Source organism: Physella acuta, unplaced genomic scaffold (genome assembly GCF_028476545.2).
Source record: "Physella acuta isolate Inbredline_101_S28 unplaced genomic scaffold, ASM2847654v3 ptg001013l, whole genome shotgun sequence".
Classification (NCBI taxonomy): domain Eukaryota; kingdom Metazoa; phylum Mollusca; class Gastropoda; family Physidae; genus Physella; species Physella acuta.
In genome coordinates, this window is record NW_026732530.1 from 87460 (window position 1) to 105139 (window position 17680).

General features: G+C 43.3%; 2 non-coding genes across 2 annotated transcripts; one reads left to right on the forward strand and one right to left on the reverse strand.

Moving 5' to 3' along the window:
- Positions 1–16245: 16245 nt before the first annotated feature.
- Positions 16246–16327, reverse strand: Trnas-uga (transfer RNA serine (anticodon UGA)). The gene has a single exon. It is a non-coding gene; the product is annotated as a tRNA-Ser (tRNA).
- Positions 16328–17608: 1281 nt separating this feature from the next.
- Positions 17609–17680, forward strand: Trnaq-cug (transfer RNA glutamine (anticodon CUG)). Its single transcript has one exon. It is a non-coding gene; the product is annotated as a tRNA-Gln (tRNA).

The window sequence follows — 17680 nt, forward strand, 5'->3', positions numbered from 1 at the left end:
TTCCTTGGTCAGAGTGTAATTGTCTTGGTATGCCATATTTGATGAACCAATGTTCTATTAAAACCTTTGCCACTGTTTTGGCAGTCTGATCTCGTGTGGGCACCGCCACAGTCCATTTGGTGAATACATCAGTCATTACCAACACATGTTCCGTCCCATCCGATGATTGTTCCAACGACGTAAAGTCCATAGCCACAATCTCTAGTGGTTTTGTCGCCAGTAAGTGTCCTAATGGCTGTCTCATTTTGACAACTGGCATTTTCGCATGCTGACACCTAACACAAACCTCACAATGGCGTTTGACCTCCATTTCCATATTGGGCCAGTAACACCGCCGTCGTAATATTTTGTGCGTCCTGTCCTGACCCTGGTGTCCTGCCCTGTCATGTGCCAACCTTAGCACTTCTTCTCGTAACTGTCCAGGCACCACCACCTGGTGTATTGTCCCGTCTATTTGGTCATGAATTCTCCGCATGAGAACACCATCCTTTATACTGAGACGGTCCCACTGACTCAGTATTTTCTTTGTTTCTCGACCAAATTGTTCTCTTTCCCTTCTTCTTGGGAATTTTTGTTCCTGGACGTATTTCAATAGCGGCTGTAACCCGCTATCCGTTCTCTGGGCATCTCGTATCTCTTTATTATTAAGGCAATTAAAATCACTAATGTCCATATGACGGGGCTCTGTGGATATGTGCTCCACCACAGTCTGCCCGTTTTGCATCACCTCTACTTCTTCAATAGAAATGTGCAAGACTTCTACTTCTTTTTCTTCATCTGCTATAAGAAGTGTATTATTTTCACCCTTTTTCATTAGTTCTAATACTTGCTTTTCTAACTGTTGATTCAATAGCCTTTCTTTTTCTATCATTTCTTCTAGTTTGCCAACACTGTTCTGTTGTCTCATGTTTTTATTTTCTTCTTCAGCTAACAGACACTTTAAAGATGAACATTTCTCCTGTGCTTTTAATTTGCATGAACTTTCCCTATCCAGTTTCATGGTTAACATTGAGATCTCATTCTTAAGTTTACCAATTTCTTTCTTATCATAATTTTTCTCTGCCAACAAATTGTTCACTTGAAACTTTTCAACATCCAAGTTCATTTCACAGTTCATTTTTTCTATTATTAACAAGTCTTTTGAATTCTTAAGTTCTTCCACCAAGGCTATAGTATCTGTTAGCTTAGTTTCACAATTCTGAAGTTCAGAACGCTTCAAATCTAATTTTCCTTGTGTAATTTGAAGTTCTTTTTCAATATCTGATAATTTCTCTTCAAGTCCTGTTTGAGACTCTTTCATTGTTTGTCCCATTTTGTTTCTTAAGCCATAACCTCGCCACTCTGTAGCCTTGTCTTGCCTTACAGAGGGCGATCGTTTCACCGGACAGTACCGTGCCACATGTCCGGGTTGAGAGCAGGACAGGCCGATTGGTCGACCGTCAGCCGTCCACCGGAGCGATGGACCAGCAGGTCGCGGCTGTCCAACCTGACTATGTTTTGTCCCGTTTTTGCCCTGATTCTCTGCTGTTGACCTGTTTTCTAACCTCTCCAATCGTTGGTCAACCTTATCCAGGTGGGCCAACAGTTGAGCCATCATGGTTTCCATCGTGCCGGTCCCTGTGGGTGGGGATTGTTTCTGTTCCGGCACCGAGACTTTGTCTACCGAACAGTTCGATTGGTCCTCATCCTCGGACCTGCGGATCGCTGAGTTCCTGACCTGAAGGAAGGTCAACTGTGGGTCTTTGTAGACCTCTTCTTTCAAATATCTTCTTGCCATAGGGGTCGCCAGCCCCTCGATGAAATGGTCCCTCAGCAGGCGCGCATCCATGTCGGGTATTTTGCCTTTTACAGCTTCAAAGGCCCCGTTCATTCGGTGTGAATACTCCATCACACTCTCCGCCATTCTCTGCTTTAAGCCTACGAACCCCGATAGCAGTTGCGATCCCGACCGTCTCTCCCCAAAGGTCTCCATAATTAGATCCAGCACCTTATCTGGATCTGATTGGATGGTTTTATCGTGGCATTTGACCTCTGCCCTAACCGTCTCTCCTATACTGCCCATCAGCAGTCTTAATCTTTCCTCTGGTGACATGTATCTCGAGGCCCAGGCTGCTTTGACCTCTTCACTGAACCTGTTGGTTAAAGTTGGATCACCGTCCCCGTAAAATTTGTTGATGTGGGATTCACTGGGCAGGACCACAATATGGATCGGCTTTTTGTCCAAATTTTGTCCTGGTCCCTCTGGAGGCAAAGGGTCATCCTCACCGTTGCCTATCTCTGGGCTATCTTTATCTGGCTCAGATTGTTGGGCCAGCAGGAGTTTCTGTCCCTTTCCGATATCTAAAATACCACTCCCGCGTCTGCCACTCACATTAAGGAAAAATGTTGCAGCTATGCAGCAGATAGTGTTGCCCAACAGGGAGATCATGACACATTTCCAGTGTCTAAGAGTTACATCCATATCTTGGTTGCCATCTTTGCCCAGTATTTGTCCAACAACCCAGTTGGAGATACCAATGCCAATTATCTGGATGCTGGTGGTCAGCCCCATAGCTGTCCCCAGGGTGGCTGGTGCTACAACTAGGGGTATACTGAGCCACATGCTTGCAGCAGCAAAAGAGCATGTGACACCAAGCCAGAATGATAATGAAAGGTGTCTCATCTCTGTTCTTTTCAATTTCCTCGATTCTGATTTCAGTCTTCCCTTTTATTTATTTCCTTCAAATAAAAAAGACCTTTCTTACCGTGTGTGTATGAAAAAAATTTCCTCGTTCCTCAATTTTCACTGTTCCTGAATGTCCGAATTCACACACACACTAAACACAGTTATGAACTAGGTTGACTATGGGTGCCTAAAGCGGCTGGTCTAATTGGATTCCTCTGCCGACGACGCCAAATGTAACGAGTCTATTTGCCTGTAGTGCCAAATGTTAACGAGTCTAACCACTCATTCTACACAACATCGACCACAGTATAGATACTATGCAGGTTCACTATTGATCCTTTTATTACATGAATCAAAGAAATGTTTCACAATAATATAATGAATCAAAAGAAATGCTTCACAATAATAGTCGGAATCAACTGACCCCCAACAGTCCTCACTAGTCTTCACATAACTGAATGCACATGTCTATCGTCCTTATTAACACAATACGGCTAACCCGTTCCATAACCAACTTGATACTGCCACTCTCCTACTGACTGACTGAACTGATCTCGACTCATCTCATCTCCAGCCGACCCCTTCCTATATATCCCTTCGTATTCGTAATCGGATTCGTTAATTACGCCGCTTCTGTCGTACAGTCCGATTAATAAAACACCTGCACTGTTTCATCAGCCAAGTCGTGTCAAAGTTGACAGCGCTTGTCGTATCCTTCCCAAAATACGCCGTGGCTTTATGATCGTTATCAGTTGGCTTATCAGTCCAACACCTGCACTATTGCGTTCTTAACAATCGTGACCAGTAACTAGGCCTACACTAGTTACATATATATATATATATATATATATATATATATATATATATATATATATATATATATATATATATATACAGATGTAAATGTATATATATATGTATGTATTTGTGTATCTACATACATATATATATATATATATATATATATATATATATATATATATATATATATATATATATATATATATATATATATATATATATATATACTACGTTTGAGAGCCTCCTCCGCTCGATTTTTTAAGGAAAATGTTTTTGAGGCCATATTTTAAGATTGTACCATAAACAAAAAATCTTTGCTTGTACAAAGCTTGAGAATTGTTTTTTAGAAACAAATTGTAATTTTCCTATAAGAAAACTGGAATTGTTTCGAAAAATCACCCCTATCCCTACCCTCCCCCTCTCCCCTTTCCCCTCCATTCCTCTGACCACACGCTTTACACTTGCTACATACATCAATACTCGTGTAAAAACCTGTAAAGTATCCGATTACTTATTAGCTGCGTACGATTTCTCTAAAGATCGATACCTAGATAATGAGATCGTTATCCCTACGATTACCTGTATACCTTAATATGTAGAAAATTGGAATCGATTTCACAATCGGCTTCTCGTTTTGCCTTGAATTTTGTAGGAAACTGCTGATCATGATAATTTGTCCTCTAATGTAGCTAATTTAGAAAGCCAACCTAGTATTGCAAAACAGGGTTGACTTTGACCTGAAGCAACCAGCTGAATAATCAACTACAAGGAAAGGGTTGTTTCACAATAACCGACCTTAGGACAACCATCTCATAGCTTGTCCAGTTGACGGAATTACCATAAGTTACAATGGAGGTTTAGCTTTGGATTTAAATTTAATTTTGTGCCTCTTTTCCACATGTGATTGCCCCCCCCCCCTCCCTCCTCCTTTCTGTGATTGTCTGCTATCAGGTGATTATCCCCCCCCCCCCACCTTATGTAATTGTCTCTCCTCATGTGGTTGTCTCCCCTCTTGTGATTTTCTCCCCTCGAGTGATTGTCTCCCACTTAAGTGATTGTCTCCCCTCGAGTGATTGTCTCCCCTCGAGTGATTGTCTCCCACTCAAGTGATTGTCTCCCCTCGTGTGATTGTCTCCCATTATGTGATTGTCTCCCCCTCAAGTGATTGTCTCCCCCCCCCCTCATGTGATTGTCTCCCCTCATGTGATTGTTTCCCCTTGTCTGATTGTCTCCTCCACATTTAAACTCAACATCTTTGGGTAAGCAGTCGTATACTCTGCCATTCAACTACGCCGTTCCATCAATTGATCAAATGCTCTTGTTTATTTTCACGACAAACCTGCGATTTCCTGTGATTTCTTTAATAGCCAGACAAATCGTGTCGGAGAGTATTGACATGACCCCATTAGAGATCAATGCAGGTGGTGGGCTACGAGAGCAGAAACTCGTCTGCTCTCGGTCGTCTACTACATATTAACTCACCCTCAACCTGGGACACTATCGTCTGCTTGGTTTGGTCGGTGGGTAATCTTCACTTATGTGTGTTCTGGCATTGTTTAGAGATTATTTTACCAGGTCTGGTTTGTTTCAATTCAGCTTGGTAAAGATAGGGTATACTATCTTATTAAGATGAATGAATATATATATATATATATATATATATATATATATATATATATATATATATATATATATATATATATATATATATATCTGAGTGTGTGCGTGTGTACGTGTGTATGTGTGTATGTGTGAGTGTCCGTTTCTGTGTGCGTTTCAATCAAAAATGCATATCTGTTTATTTGTTTAAAATACAAATCCCATAATTAATAAGGCGAAAAATAGCTACGTTAAAAATAAACGCATTAACAAAAAAAATTAACAAGTATTGATGATTAACAGCTAATGAATCTATTTAAGGAATTATGTTTTTAAAAAAACCTTCTGGGCGAAAAAAAAATCGTAAAAAGCTTTATTATTACTGTCATTGGTTTGACCTTCGAAAGTAGGTCAGTCTCGGGAGATCGGAGATCTGAGCGAGATCTTCCCTTCGGCCAATGGCGGGGCTGGTAGAGACTCCCGGAGCGTTAGGGGGAAAAATCAGGGGGAGGAAAAGTACAGGCGGTAATTAGCTGGCGTCCAGCAAGGGTTAAAGTAGGTTGGGGTGTGAAGGGTTAACATACGAAACGTAGGGTTAACTAGGGCTTGCAGTGAACACTGTGGATTAACAGTCAATGCAAAGGATAAATGCCATTGCACTGTTCGAATTATATATATATATATATATATATATATATATATATATATATATATATATATATATATATATATATATATATATATATATATCCTTTATGTAAATTACTAAAACGGGTAACATATATAGTAAAATAGTATGTGAATCCTTATTAATTTTGTCCCACTAGTCACCCCTATTTTAATTAGAATTTCGGGTCTGCCATAGACCCAGAAGATGGGTTGAGTATTCCTCTAAACTCATCCAACTCTAACAGACCCAGAAGATGGGTGGAGTATTCCTCTAAACCCATCCAACCCTCATATTGAACATGTATCCCACAATCCATCCACGACCATCTGAGTTAGATTGACCAACACTGACCAGTTGACCACTACCGTCTGGTCATCTTTTCGTGTCTCACTGACCACGGCTTTATTTGGCCGAAAGGCCACGAGATTTGTATCAGCGATCGATTGGTCAAACTCTTGACCAGCGTTTCACTTTTGATTGCGCATGCTCGAGCTATCAGCCGCGCATGCGTGGATCCATCTTGCGGGATCCATGCCGGTACCTGTGTCTTATGAATGTTTGATGGTGCTGCTTTATTGGAAGAACTTGCTAGTGTTTGGGTGCCTGAGGGGCTGAGGAAGGGGGGGGGGGGGGGGGGTAGGGGGTCAGGCGATCACTGAGATATGGGATACTTGGAATTGTGTCAACGTTGTTAGTTTTGAGCTACTGACTTAGAGGATCGCGTGATTAGATGATATAGAACTGGAGATGTGTCGCTATGTTTTGAAGAAGTTGATTTAGATTGAATTAAAACCACGTTTGATAATTATCTGGTTACAACTTTCGTGGCTGAAATGAAGAGTTTTAAGACGGTATTCTTTTTATTATTTGCATGACTGTATAGTCATTATATTGTATTTATTAAGCATTTCAAATTAAGTTTAATCCTATGCGATGATAAACCTCTAACTCACTTGATTTTCTCTCTCTCTCTCCCTGTCTCCCCCTCTCTCTAGTTATCTATGCTTCCTGTTCGTTCCAAGATGAATTGGTGGGGGAAGTAGAGCTACTGTTTTTTTTAATTATCTCGGCATACAAAGAAATAGTGTGGTCAGCACCAAGCTATCCGCTTAGTTTCCGTAAAGTGAGTCAGGTACCCATTAGAGTTGGGTGGGCTCGAGTCCGGGATTTGACTCGAGACTTTCGATCATACCGTCTGCCTTCCTGCCTGCCAGCCTGCCTACCGGTCTGTCCGTCTGTCCGTGTGTCCGTGTGTCCGTCTGTCCGTCTGTCCGTCTGTCCCTCTCTCCCTCTGTCCGTCTGCCCGTCTGTCCGTCTGTCCGTCTGTCCGTCTGTCCCTCTCTCCCTCTGTCCGTCTGCCCGTCTGTCCGTCTGTACGTCTGTCCGTCTGTCCGTCTGTCCGTCTGTCCGTCTGTCCTTCTGTCCGTCTGTCCGTCTGTCCGTCTGTCCCTCTCTCCCTCTGTCCGTCTGTCCGTCTGTCCGTCTGTACGTCTGTCCGTCTGTCCGTCTGTCCGTCTGTCCGTCTGTCCGTCTGTCCGTCTGTCCCTCTCTCCCTCTGTCCGTCTGTCCGTCTGTCTCTCTGTCTCTCTCTCTCTCTTTAACTCACTCTCCATTGTTGATCTCTTAAGGTCATGCATGCACGCACGATCAAAACAACCAACACACACCGAGTACACTCTAGTAATGGTAAAATGGAGAGAACGCAGAAACAAAAAAAAAATGCACAGCTGGTGCACTGCAACAGTCGATGTCTCAACTCTAATCCCTGTCTCCCCCAGCAATAAAGACAGTCAAATCCCAAAACTGCCCCACTTCTCCACCCTCCCACCCCCCCCACCCCCCACCCCCTTGATCTATTGACCGTTCAGCAGAACTCTCTACTACAGTTGACTCACGTATCCCAAGACATCTGTTTGAAGGGAAACCGGTAGGGGGGCGCTGGATTGGGGCGTGCAGACAGGATTTGCAGAGGGGGGGACTGCGAAATTCAACACCCGGAGAAACTCAGCTGCGCATGCGTAATGAGTAAAAAAAAATCCCTCCGCGGATGCTGTACGCAGCTACGGTGAAAAGTCTTCCGATAGAAAAAAAACACGGTCTTCTTATTTATATTTCACGCTGAGAGAAGAAAAGTAATTAACACCGAATGTTAATTAGCGATCATCAATTAACACAGTAGTGACGAAACCTGTCATTGTCGGTCGTGATAGGCCTTAAAATAGGTTTATTTGTGAGGTTTTTTCTTCGTTACTGATGAGACAGTGGGGGGGGGGTGTCATGAAATATTCATGTCTTCTTTCGTGTGGTCTCTAGGAGGTACGCCTAGCCCAGTGGTAAGATGTGACCCGGAAGTGTAGCAGTTTGGCTTAAAGTAGCAAGGGTTATGTTTACATCTTACGCCTGGTGTTACATATTATTGTATTAAGAGAAAGATCTTAATCCTTGGATTAGGCTTAAAACTTGTGTTTATGTCAAATAGATATTATTGTATTAAGAGAAAGATCAAGTTCAAAACGTGTCGTAAGTTCACCTTGATACTAATGTATAAAGATAAAAGGTCTTAAACCATGGATTATGCTTAAAACTTATGTAATGGTTAGCTTGATTCTACTATATCAAGAGGAAAAGCTTGGCTTAACGTATAGGTTATTTTTACATTATCTTAAACCTGGTTTAGAGTTGTTTTGATATTCTTGCATAAAAGGAGTGTTTGGCTTAAAAGTTGTATTATGTTAAATAATGTGTATTAGAGTAAGCTTTATTTTTATTGTATTAACAGAAAGATCTTAAGCATTGAATTAAGCTTAAACCTTGCGTTAAGGTCATCTTGATATTATTGCACGCAGAAAAAGATATTAAACCTTGGATTTAGCTTAAAAATATAACTTCATCACCTTGATATCGCTGTATTATGTTGATACCACATTGTATTCTGTTAAAAGTGTATCAAGTGGAAAAGCTTGGCTTAACGTATGGGTTATGTTGTGGTTGTGGGGTTTTATTAAGTTAGTTATTCATCGCTGCATTTACATAATTAGCAGATGATCAAACTAAAATAGTATGAACTCGGTATTAAGTCTTCATGTATAGAGAGGCAAAAATGTTGATGAAGGAACAAGGCTAACAAGCGAAAAAGAAGCAGACAGAAAAAATTGGGAAGACATCGGGGAATGGACGGGTTTGACCCTGGGAGAGGCAGTGACGAGGGCGGAAGGTGGAGGGGAACTGGGGAATGGGGGCAGGGGACATAGTGGCGCCCCAACTGGACTACGGGACAGAAAAAAGGTTGTGATTTCACGGCAATGGTTTAGATAATAGAAATTTTTTTGGAAACAGTTCAATTATTGTGTAACTCAAAATGTTATTACATTTTTACAATTCTTTTAGAGTAGTTTTGTAAGGTTCTTTTTTACCTACGGTAATCCAACATTAAATATTAAACACTTGATAATTACACTTTAAATTAATTGCATAAACATCGATGTACCAGTTTGTAATATGGAAAATGATCTGTCAGTCCAATACTTTTGCCTTATTTCATGCTAGCCCTATATTATTTGTCCCTCCTTCCCCCCCCCCCCCAACCCCTAACGCCATCAACCCTAAATTGCTGTCATCCACGCTAGTTCTATTTTTGCTGTCCCCCTCCCCATGACATCCATATAGCCCTATACTGTTTGCCCCTCCCCTGACATCTATATAGCACTATACTGTTTGCCCCCCCCCCCACATCCATATAGCCCTATACTGTTTGCCCCTCCCTCCCCATGACATCCATATACTGTTTGCCCCTCCCATGACATCCATATAGCCCTATTTTGTTTGCCCCCCCCACATCCATATAGCCCTATACTGTTTGCCCCTCCCATGACATCCATATAGCCCTATTTTGTTTGCCCCCCCCCCCCACATCCATATAGCCCTATACTGTTGTTTGCCCCTCCATCCCCATGACATCCATATAGCCCTATACTGTTTGCCCCCATGACATCCATATAGCCCTATTTTGTTTGCACCCCCCCCACATCCATATAGCCCTATACTGTTTGCCCCCATGACATCCATATAGCCCTATTTTGTTTGCCCCCCCCCCCCACATCCATATAGCCCTATACTGTTTGCCCCCCCCCTGGCCTTCCATATAGCCCTTTTTTGTTTGCCCCCCTCCCATGATATCCATATAGCCCTATACTGTTTGCCCCCTCCCCTCCCCATGACATCCATATAGCCCTGTACTGTTTGCCCTCCCCCATGACATCCATATAGCCCTATACTGTTTGCCCTCCCCCATGACATCCATATAGCCCTGTACTGTTTGCCCTCCCCCATGACATCCATATAGCCCTATACTGTTTGCCCCCCCCCCCCCACATCCATATAGCCCTATACTGTTTGCCCTCCCCCATGACATCCATATAGCCCTGTACTGTTTGCCCCCCCCCCCCCCACATCCATATAGCCCTATACTGTTTGTCCTCCCCCATGACATCCATATAGCCCTGTACTGTTTGCCCTCCCCCATGACATCCATATAGCCCTATACTGTTTGCCCCCCCCCCTCCCCTGTCAATACCCCGATTGGACACGACCACTCAACTCATCATCTCCCTAGGGTAAGCTGACCCCCCACCTCACAGTGCATCGACTCACTCAACCCGCCATCCAGCGCATGTGTTTCTGGACGAGTCGATTTTTTATTAGGGTAAACCAGCGTCCACTGACGTGATCTCCCATACAAAACCCTTGTCCAAACAAACTCAGGGACGTCGGGCCGGCGTGACCTTCACCTCACCCCACGGTCGGGTCATTATCTTGACCAGGGGACGGTCAAGTGGACTCGGGGTTCTCGTCTCCTAGCGTGACGTTCTAGGCAGAGTGGACGGTCAGGTTCTGGAGAGTTTGTGGACGGCTAGATAGTGGACGGCCAGGTACTGGAGAGTTTGTGGACGGTTGGATAGTGGACAGAGGGTGGACAGAGTGGACGGCTGGATAGTGGACAGAGAGTGGACGGCTGGATAGTGGACAGAGTGGACGGCTGGATAGTGGACAGAGAGTGGACGGCTGGATAGTGGACAGAGAGTGGACGACTGGATAGTGGACAGAGAGTGGACGGCTGGATAGTGGACGCTCAGGTACTGGAGAGTTTGTAGACGGCTGGATAGTGGACAGAGAGTGGACGGCTGGATAGTGGACGGCCAGGTACTGGAGAATTTGTGGACGGCTGGATAGTGGACAGAGTGGACGGCTGGATAGTGGACAGAGAGTGGACGGCCGGGTACTGGAGAGTTTGTGGACGGCTGGATAGTGGACAGAGTGGACGGTCATGTACTGGAGAGTTTGTGGACGGCTGGGTAGTGGACAGAGAGTGGACGGCTAGATAGTGGACAGAGTGGGCGGTCAGGTACTGGAGAGTTTGTGGACGGCTGGGTAGTGGACAAAGAGATGACGGTTGAATAGTAGACGGCCGGGTACTGGACATAAAGAGGACGGCCAGGTACTGGACATAAAATGGACGGCCGGATAATGGATATAGATGGCATCCCGGTACTAGATATAGAGTGGACGGCCGGATACAGGCCATATTGGACGGCCAGGTTCTGGACATAGGATGGACGGCCGGGTACTGGGGAGATAGTTGACGGCTGGGCGGTTGTTATTACCCTCAGCCCTCAGAAATTGCGACAGGAGACCGATGGTCACGTGACGACGCCACGGACACACGTGGTGAATTGCTTGATTGGTGGATCATTTGCTAAAAACGTAATTACCTAATACGCTTTACTAGCTGTGTCGTTGGGCATACAATATTTATTCATTTATTAGGGACATTGGGATATACTAGTGCAAGAAAGATGGGTTACCATGGGGGACAGTTGGAGAAACTAGCACAAGAAAGATGGGTTACTACTGGGGACAGTTGGAGAAACTAGCACAAGAAAGATGGGTTACCACTGGGGACAGTTGTAGAAACTAGCACAAGAAAGATGGGTTACCACTGGGGACAGTTGGAGAATCTAGCACAAGAAAGATGGGTTACCACTGGGGACAGTTGGAGAAATGAGTACAAGAAAGATGGGTTACCACTGGGGGCAATTGAAGAAACTAGCACAAGAAAGATGGGTTACCACTTGGGACAGTTGGAGAAACTAGTACAAAAAAGATGGGTTACCACTGGGGACAGTTGGAGAAACTAGCACAAGAAAGATGGGTTACCACTGGGGACAGTTGGAGAAATGAGTACAAGAAAGATGGGTTACCACTGGGGGCAATTGAAGAAACTAGCACAAGAAAGATGGGTTACCACTTGGGACAGTTGGAGAAACTAGTACAAAAAAGATGGGTTACCACTGGGGACAGTTGTAGAAACTAGCACAAGAAAGATGGGTTACCACTGGGGACAGTTGGAGAAACTAGCACAAGAAAGATGGGTTACCACTGGGGACAGTTGGAGAAACTAGCACAACAAAGATGGGTTACCACTGGGGACAGTTGGAGAAACTAGCACAAGAAAGATGGGTTACCACTGGGGACAGTTGGAGAAACTAGCACAAGAAAGATGGGTTACCACTGGGGACAGTTGGAGAAACTAGCACAAGAAAGATGGGTTACCACTGGGGACAGTTGGAGAAACTAGCACAAGAAAGATGGGTTACCATTGGGGACAGTTGGAGAAACTAGCACAACAAAGATGGGTTACCACTGGGGACAGTTGTAGAAACTAGCACAAGAAAGATGGGTTACCACTGGGGACAGTTGGAGAAACTAGCACAAGAAAGATGGGTTACCACTGGGGACAGTTGGAGAAACTAGCACAAGAAAGATGGGTTACCATTGGGGACAGTTGGAGAAACTAGCACAACAAAGATGGGTTACCACTGGGGACAGTTGTAGAAACTAGCACAAGAAAGATGGGTTACCACTGGGGACAGTTGGAGAAACTAGCACAAGAAAGATGGGTTACCACTGGGGACAGTTGGAGAAACTAGCACAAGAAAGATGGGTTACCACTGGGGACAGTTGGAGAAACTAGCACAAGAAAGATCGGTTACCACTGGGGACAGTTGGAGAAACTAGCACAAGAAAGATGGGTTACCACTGGGGACAGTTGGAGAAACTAGCACAAGAAAGATGGGTTACCACTGGGGACAGTTGGAGAAACTAGCTCAAGAAAGATGGGTTACCACTGGGGACAGTTGGAGAAACTAGCACAAGAAAGATGGGTTACCACTGGGGACAGTTGTAGAAACTAGCACAAGAAAGATGGGATACCACTGGGGACAGTTGGAGAAACTAGCACAAGAAAGATTCGTTACCACTGGGGACAGTTGGAGAAACTAGCACAAGAAAGATGGGTTACCACTGGGGACAGTTGGAGAAACTAGCACAAGAAAGATGGGTTACCACTGGGGACAGTTGGAGAAACTAGCACAAGAAAGATGGGTTACCACTGGGGACAGTTGGAGAAACTAGCACAAGAAAGATGGGTTACCACTGGGGACAGTTGGAGAAACTAGCACAAGAAAGATGGGTTACCACTGGGGACAGTTGGAGAAACTAGCACAAGAAAGATGGGTTACCACTGGGGACAGTTGGAGAAACTAGCACAAGAAAGATGGGTTACCACTGGGGACAGTTGGAGAAACTAGCACAAGAAAGATGGGTTACCACTGGGGACAGTTGGAGAAACTAGCACAAGAAAGATGGGTTACCACTGGGGACAGTTGGAGAAACTAGCACAAGAAAGATGGGTTACCACTGGGGACAGTTGGAGAAACTAGCACAAGAAAGATGGGTTACCACTGGGGACAGTTGGAGAAACTAGCACAAGAAAGATGGGTTACCACTGGGGACAGTTGGAGAAACTAGCACAAGAAAGATTGGTTACCACTGGGGACAGTTGGAGAAACTAGCACAAGAAAGATGGGTTACCACTGGGGACAGTTGGAGAAACTAGCACAAGAAAGATGGGTTACCACTGGGGACAGTTGTAGAAACTAGCACAAGAAAGATGGGATACCACTGGGGACAGTTGGAGAAACTAGCACAAGAAAGATTCGTTACCACTGGGGACAGTTGGAGAAACTAGCACAAGAAAGATGGGTTACCACTGGGGACAGTTGGAGAAACTTGGTCTAAGACATGTAAGCTTCTTGTCATCGCCTCATGTCCAAGTGCAACAATCGGCTAGTTATTGTCATCACAGTTCATGCATCAATGTCGGCTTATGAACGATTTGCCCTTATTGGGTTAGGTTGGGTTAGTCTGTCGCCCATACTGGAGTTAAAGCTGCCGACAAGTATTTTCTAGGCATCTCTGTTCTGGGCTAGTTCTCCACCCAGGTGTGCCATATCTTCTCGTCTTCAGAGATCCGTCTTCAAATGTTGATCATCTGAATTTATTTATTTTTAATTTAATTTTTTTTTTTTTGTTTTTTTTATTTGCGTGTTACGTGTCGTAGTGATGAAAGTCAATACAAATGTAAAAGCTTTAAAAGTTGAAGAAAATATAGATGGGATCTATTCCATTTTTAGCTGTTTGCCTTATAACCGAAACCACTTGCAGGAGTAGTTAAGTTTGTCTATCTACTTGGTATACTCGATTTTCAGAGACTCCATTATCTGCAATATGTTCATACTCTTTTATCATCTCCAAACTAAGTCCGGTACTCACAGACAGTGTTTGTTCCAGACTTTTTTTTCAAAGGGAGGGGGGGGGGGGGGCACTTGATATTTTCGGGGGGGGGGGCGGTCTACACTTTCCGGGGGGGGGGGCGGACACTAGTAAAAGTATATGCTTACTTTATTAATTAGATCTCGTTCGGTGGGGGGGGGGGGCGAAGAGATGCCTGGAAGAAATTCTGCTCACAGAGCTTGGTGAACTCATAGGGCATAGGTGCCTAGATTTAGCCGAGAACCCAACTCGTAACTTCAAGGACTTGCGTCCAATCTCACGATAATACAGAATACAACTCAATTCTTTCAACAACTCTTGCACGATGCATAGTTTTAATGATTTTTTGTCTTCTTTAATCGTTATTTACTTTAACCAGGTCGCATCCATCTTAAAACAAACCAGAATCTTAAAACCTCGTTTAAACACACTTCAATCAGTTTACCGTGCGCAATCATGCGCAAACGCGGGAAACTTCGCGCGAGACATGACGTCACTTTTTAATCTGTGTTTTTATCAGCCTTCGGCGAAGATCAAAGAGACAGGTTCTTTAATAATGCAGACGATCACCGTTGAAGGTCTTGCTTACAGTCCTAAGATCGCGATCCTGACAGTTTCTCTTTTACTGTGGACAAAAAAAAATACATTCTTTGAAAGTCCACCGGCACAATAATCTAGTAATCAGTATCGTATCGAGAGAGTGGAAAAGAAGTTTTCATTTTTGTTAAACGCTGGTTAGGTTTAGGTTAAAATGTTCTAGGATAAGAGTTAAAACGTTATAGGATAAGGATAAGGCCGGGGGTTATGATAAGGATCAGAGATAACGTTTGTGTTACGGTTGCTGAAAAGGTGTGGGTTCGGGTTAGGGATGCGATTTTAGAAGCAACTTTTTTTTTTATTCGTCCTATCCATTTTTTTATAAGTGCCGTAAAAAAAGAATCGTTATTGATTTTGAAGTGCAAATGATTTTTGGTTAAAGAGAATCATCAAAGTTTAATGAACGAACTAGGATTCACAGATGGGATATGATGACTTTTTCCCGGGTATATCACCTTGGTGCGTAGGTTTGTACAGTGATCCGATAATGTCACAATAATGAAATGTATAGTTACAAAAGTAAAGAAATCAAAGAATCTTCTTTATACCTAGCGATCCATTGGGTAGGTGAAGTAAAGTTGTTATGTTTCTTGACCTCGGCATATGAAAGGATTGTGTGGTCAGTACTTTGCCCAACCGCCTTTACTTTCCCTAACATAGATTTGTTTTTCGATATCAAGTGTGTGTATCTTTCAGGCAGACCCAAATAATTTCTCCTTATTGTTAATCTAGCATTAATTAGTTTTGTGAAGTTTGTGAATTCTAATAATTGTCAAAAGACAGATCCAATTTTTTTCTGGGGGCGGGTTAATAGGAGAACGGTGTTGGGGTTCTGACAAGGTATACCCAGGTCCCATCATTATAGTGCTCCAATATTAGATTTACAGCGAAAAACGATGAATGTAGTCTGTGTGATATAATAGACAGATATCCCGGAACATCCCTAGCACAGTGACTTCAGACAATCATTAGAATGTATCTTTCCCCCAAAATTGATTAGAGTTAATAAGGAGAAACGCAAAAATGCAAAAGCCTGTGTGATATTGTAGTCCGGTTCATTTTTTATATCCTCGGGCATCCCTAGCTGAACCCCATTATTTCTTCAGACAATCATTAGAAAGTAATCTATTAAATTAACTATTAGGAGAAACGCATACAGGCCTAAACGTAAGATAATTATCTGAACAGATGGTGATAACATTAAAACCTACAGAAAATTTTAATCTGACTTCTTAAAAAATGACGTCGTCGGCAGGATTCGAACCTACGCGGGAAGATCCCAATGGATTTCAAGTCCATCGCCTTAACCACTCGGCCACGACGACTTACGAACTTCAAGTCTTAAAAAATTCAAAAACCATTATTTTTCATACGTTGAAACACGTAGGAGATTAAGAGCTTTACAATCAATAAATCTTTGTCCGGCTGTTTTTCCTCCCGCAGCTTTCAACGCGCGGCCGGCAGCCGGCAGCCGGCGTAGATGAGATAACATAAAGCAATCATTGTTTTATTTCCTCATTAGGCCTGGCCGTGCCTAGCAGGCATTTTAATTCAAATTTCAAGATGGAAATTCTGCTTTGATGTCGGGAATAATTTGCAGACAAACAGTTTGTGTTGTTTTAACCAGCCGAGGCGAGGTTGGTGATTGGCTAAAAACTAGGTCAACGAGAAGGATTCTGGGTCATTGTGTTTGGACAAGTGTGCATGCGTGTATATACAAAGTTCATGCATTAGGGGCCATTAGGTTCATGGGATACGTTAAAAATACAAGCCGTATATTAGTCGTATAAATAGATATATATCGGCCTCAATGTTAGCCGATATACATATATGGGTGGGGGGAGGGTCATCCATAAATGAAGTCATGCTTTTTTTATGACTTTTACCTCCTCCCCCCCCCCTACTCCCGTCCGTCACACAAAAACCAGACTCCCTCCTCCAAAAATGACGTCATATCTCAGCCTACGACCCCCCCCCCCCCCCACCTTCGAAATTGTAGTTTAATATTATTTAAATATCGATTTATTTTTCAAAAATAGTTGACTGAGTATATAAATCAATTTCTATTACAATTTACAAAAGTGTCTCGTCACCTTTACCTCACATCCCCCTCTCCCTCATCACACAACGTCACAAAATCACGGAGACCCCCTCCCTTCCCCCTAGGAGTGTGACATCATTAATGGACGACCACTGGAAGGACTCATGCTGTAGACTAGTACAGGTATCGTCACGACCAGGAGACTGTGATAGTTATGGTAGTTAAAACACAGTGATTCTTAAACTGGGTTAGATCGAACCCCAGGGGTTCCTTGAGGCAGTCTCAAGGGTTTGGCGGAAGTCCAGACACAAACCCGACTCAAATTGATTCACAGTCGGATGTTATAAGTGTTGACGTTTGAGCTATAAAAGTTCGGTGAATGTGTATATGAAGCTAATAGGGTCGGGTACCTTAAAAAAGGTTAAGAACCGCTGTTTAAACCAAACTTATGATATGACTTAAGGGCATGATATAATTGTTAACCACACCTAATAAATGATGAAGTTCGTTGTATATTGTGTTACCACTATTAATAACAATAAAGTATGTGCCTCCATTATTAACAGGTTTCATGGTGTAATGGTTAGCACTCTGGACTCTGAATCCAGCGATCCGAGTTCAAATCTCGGTGGGACCT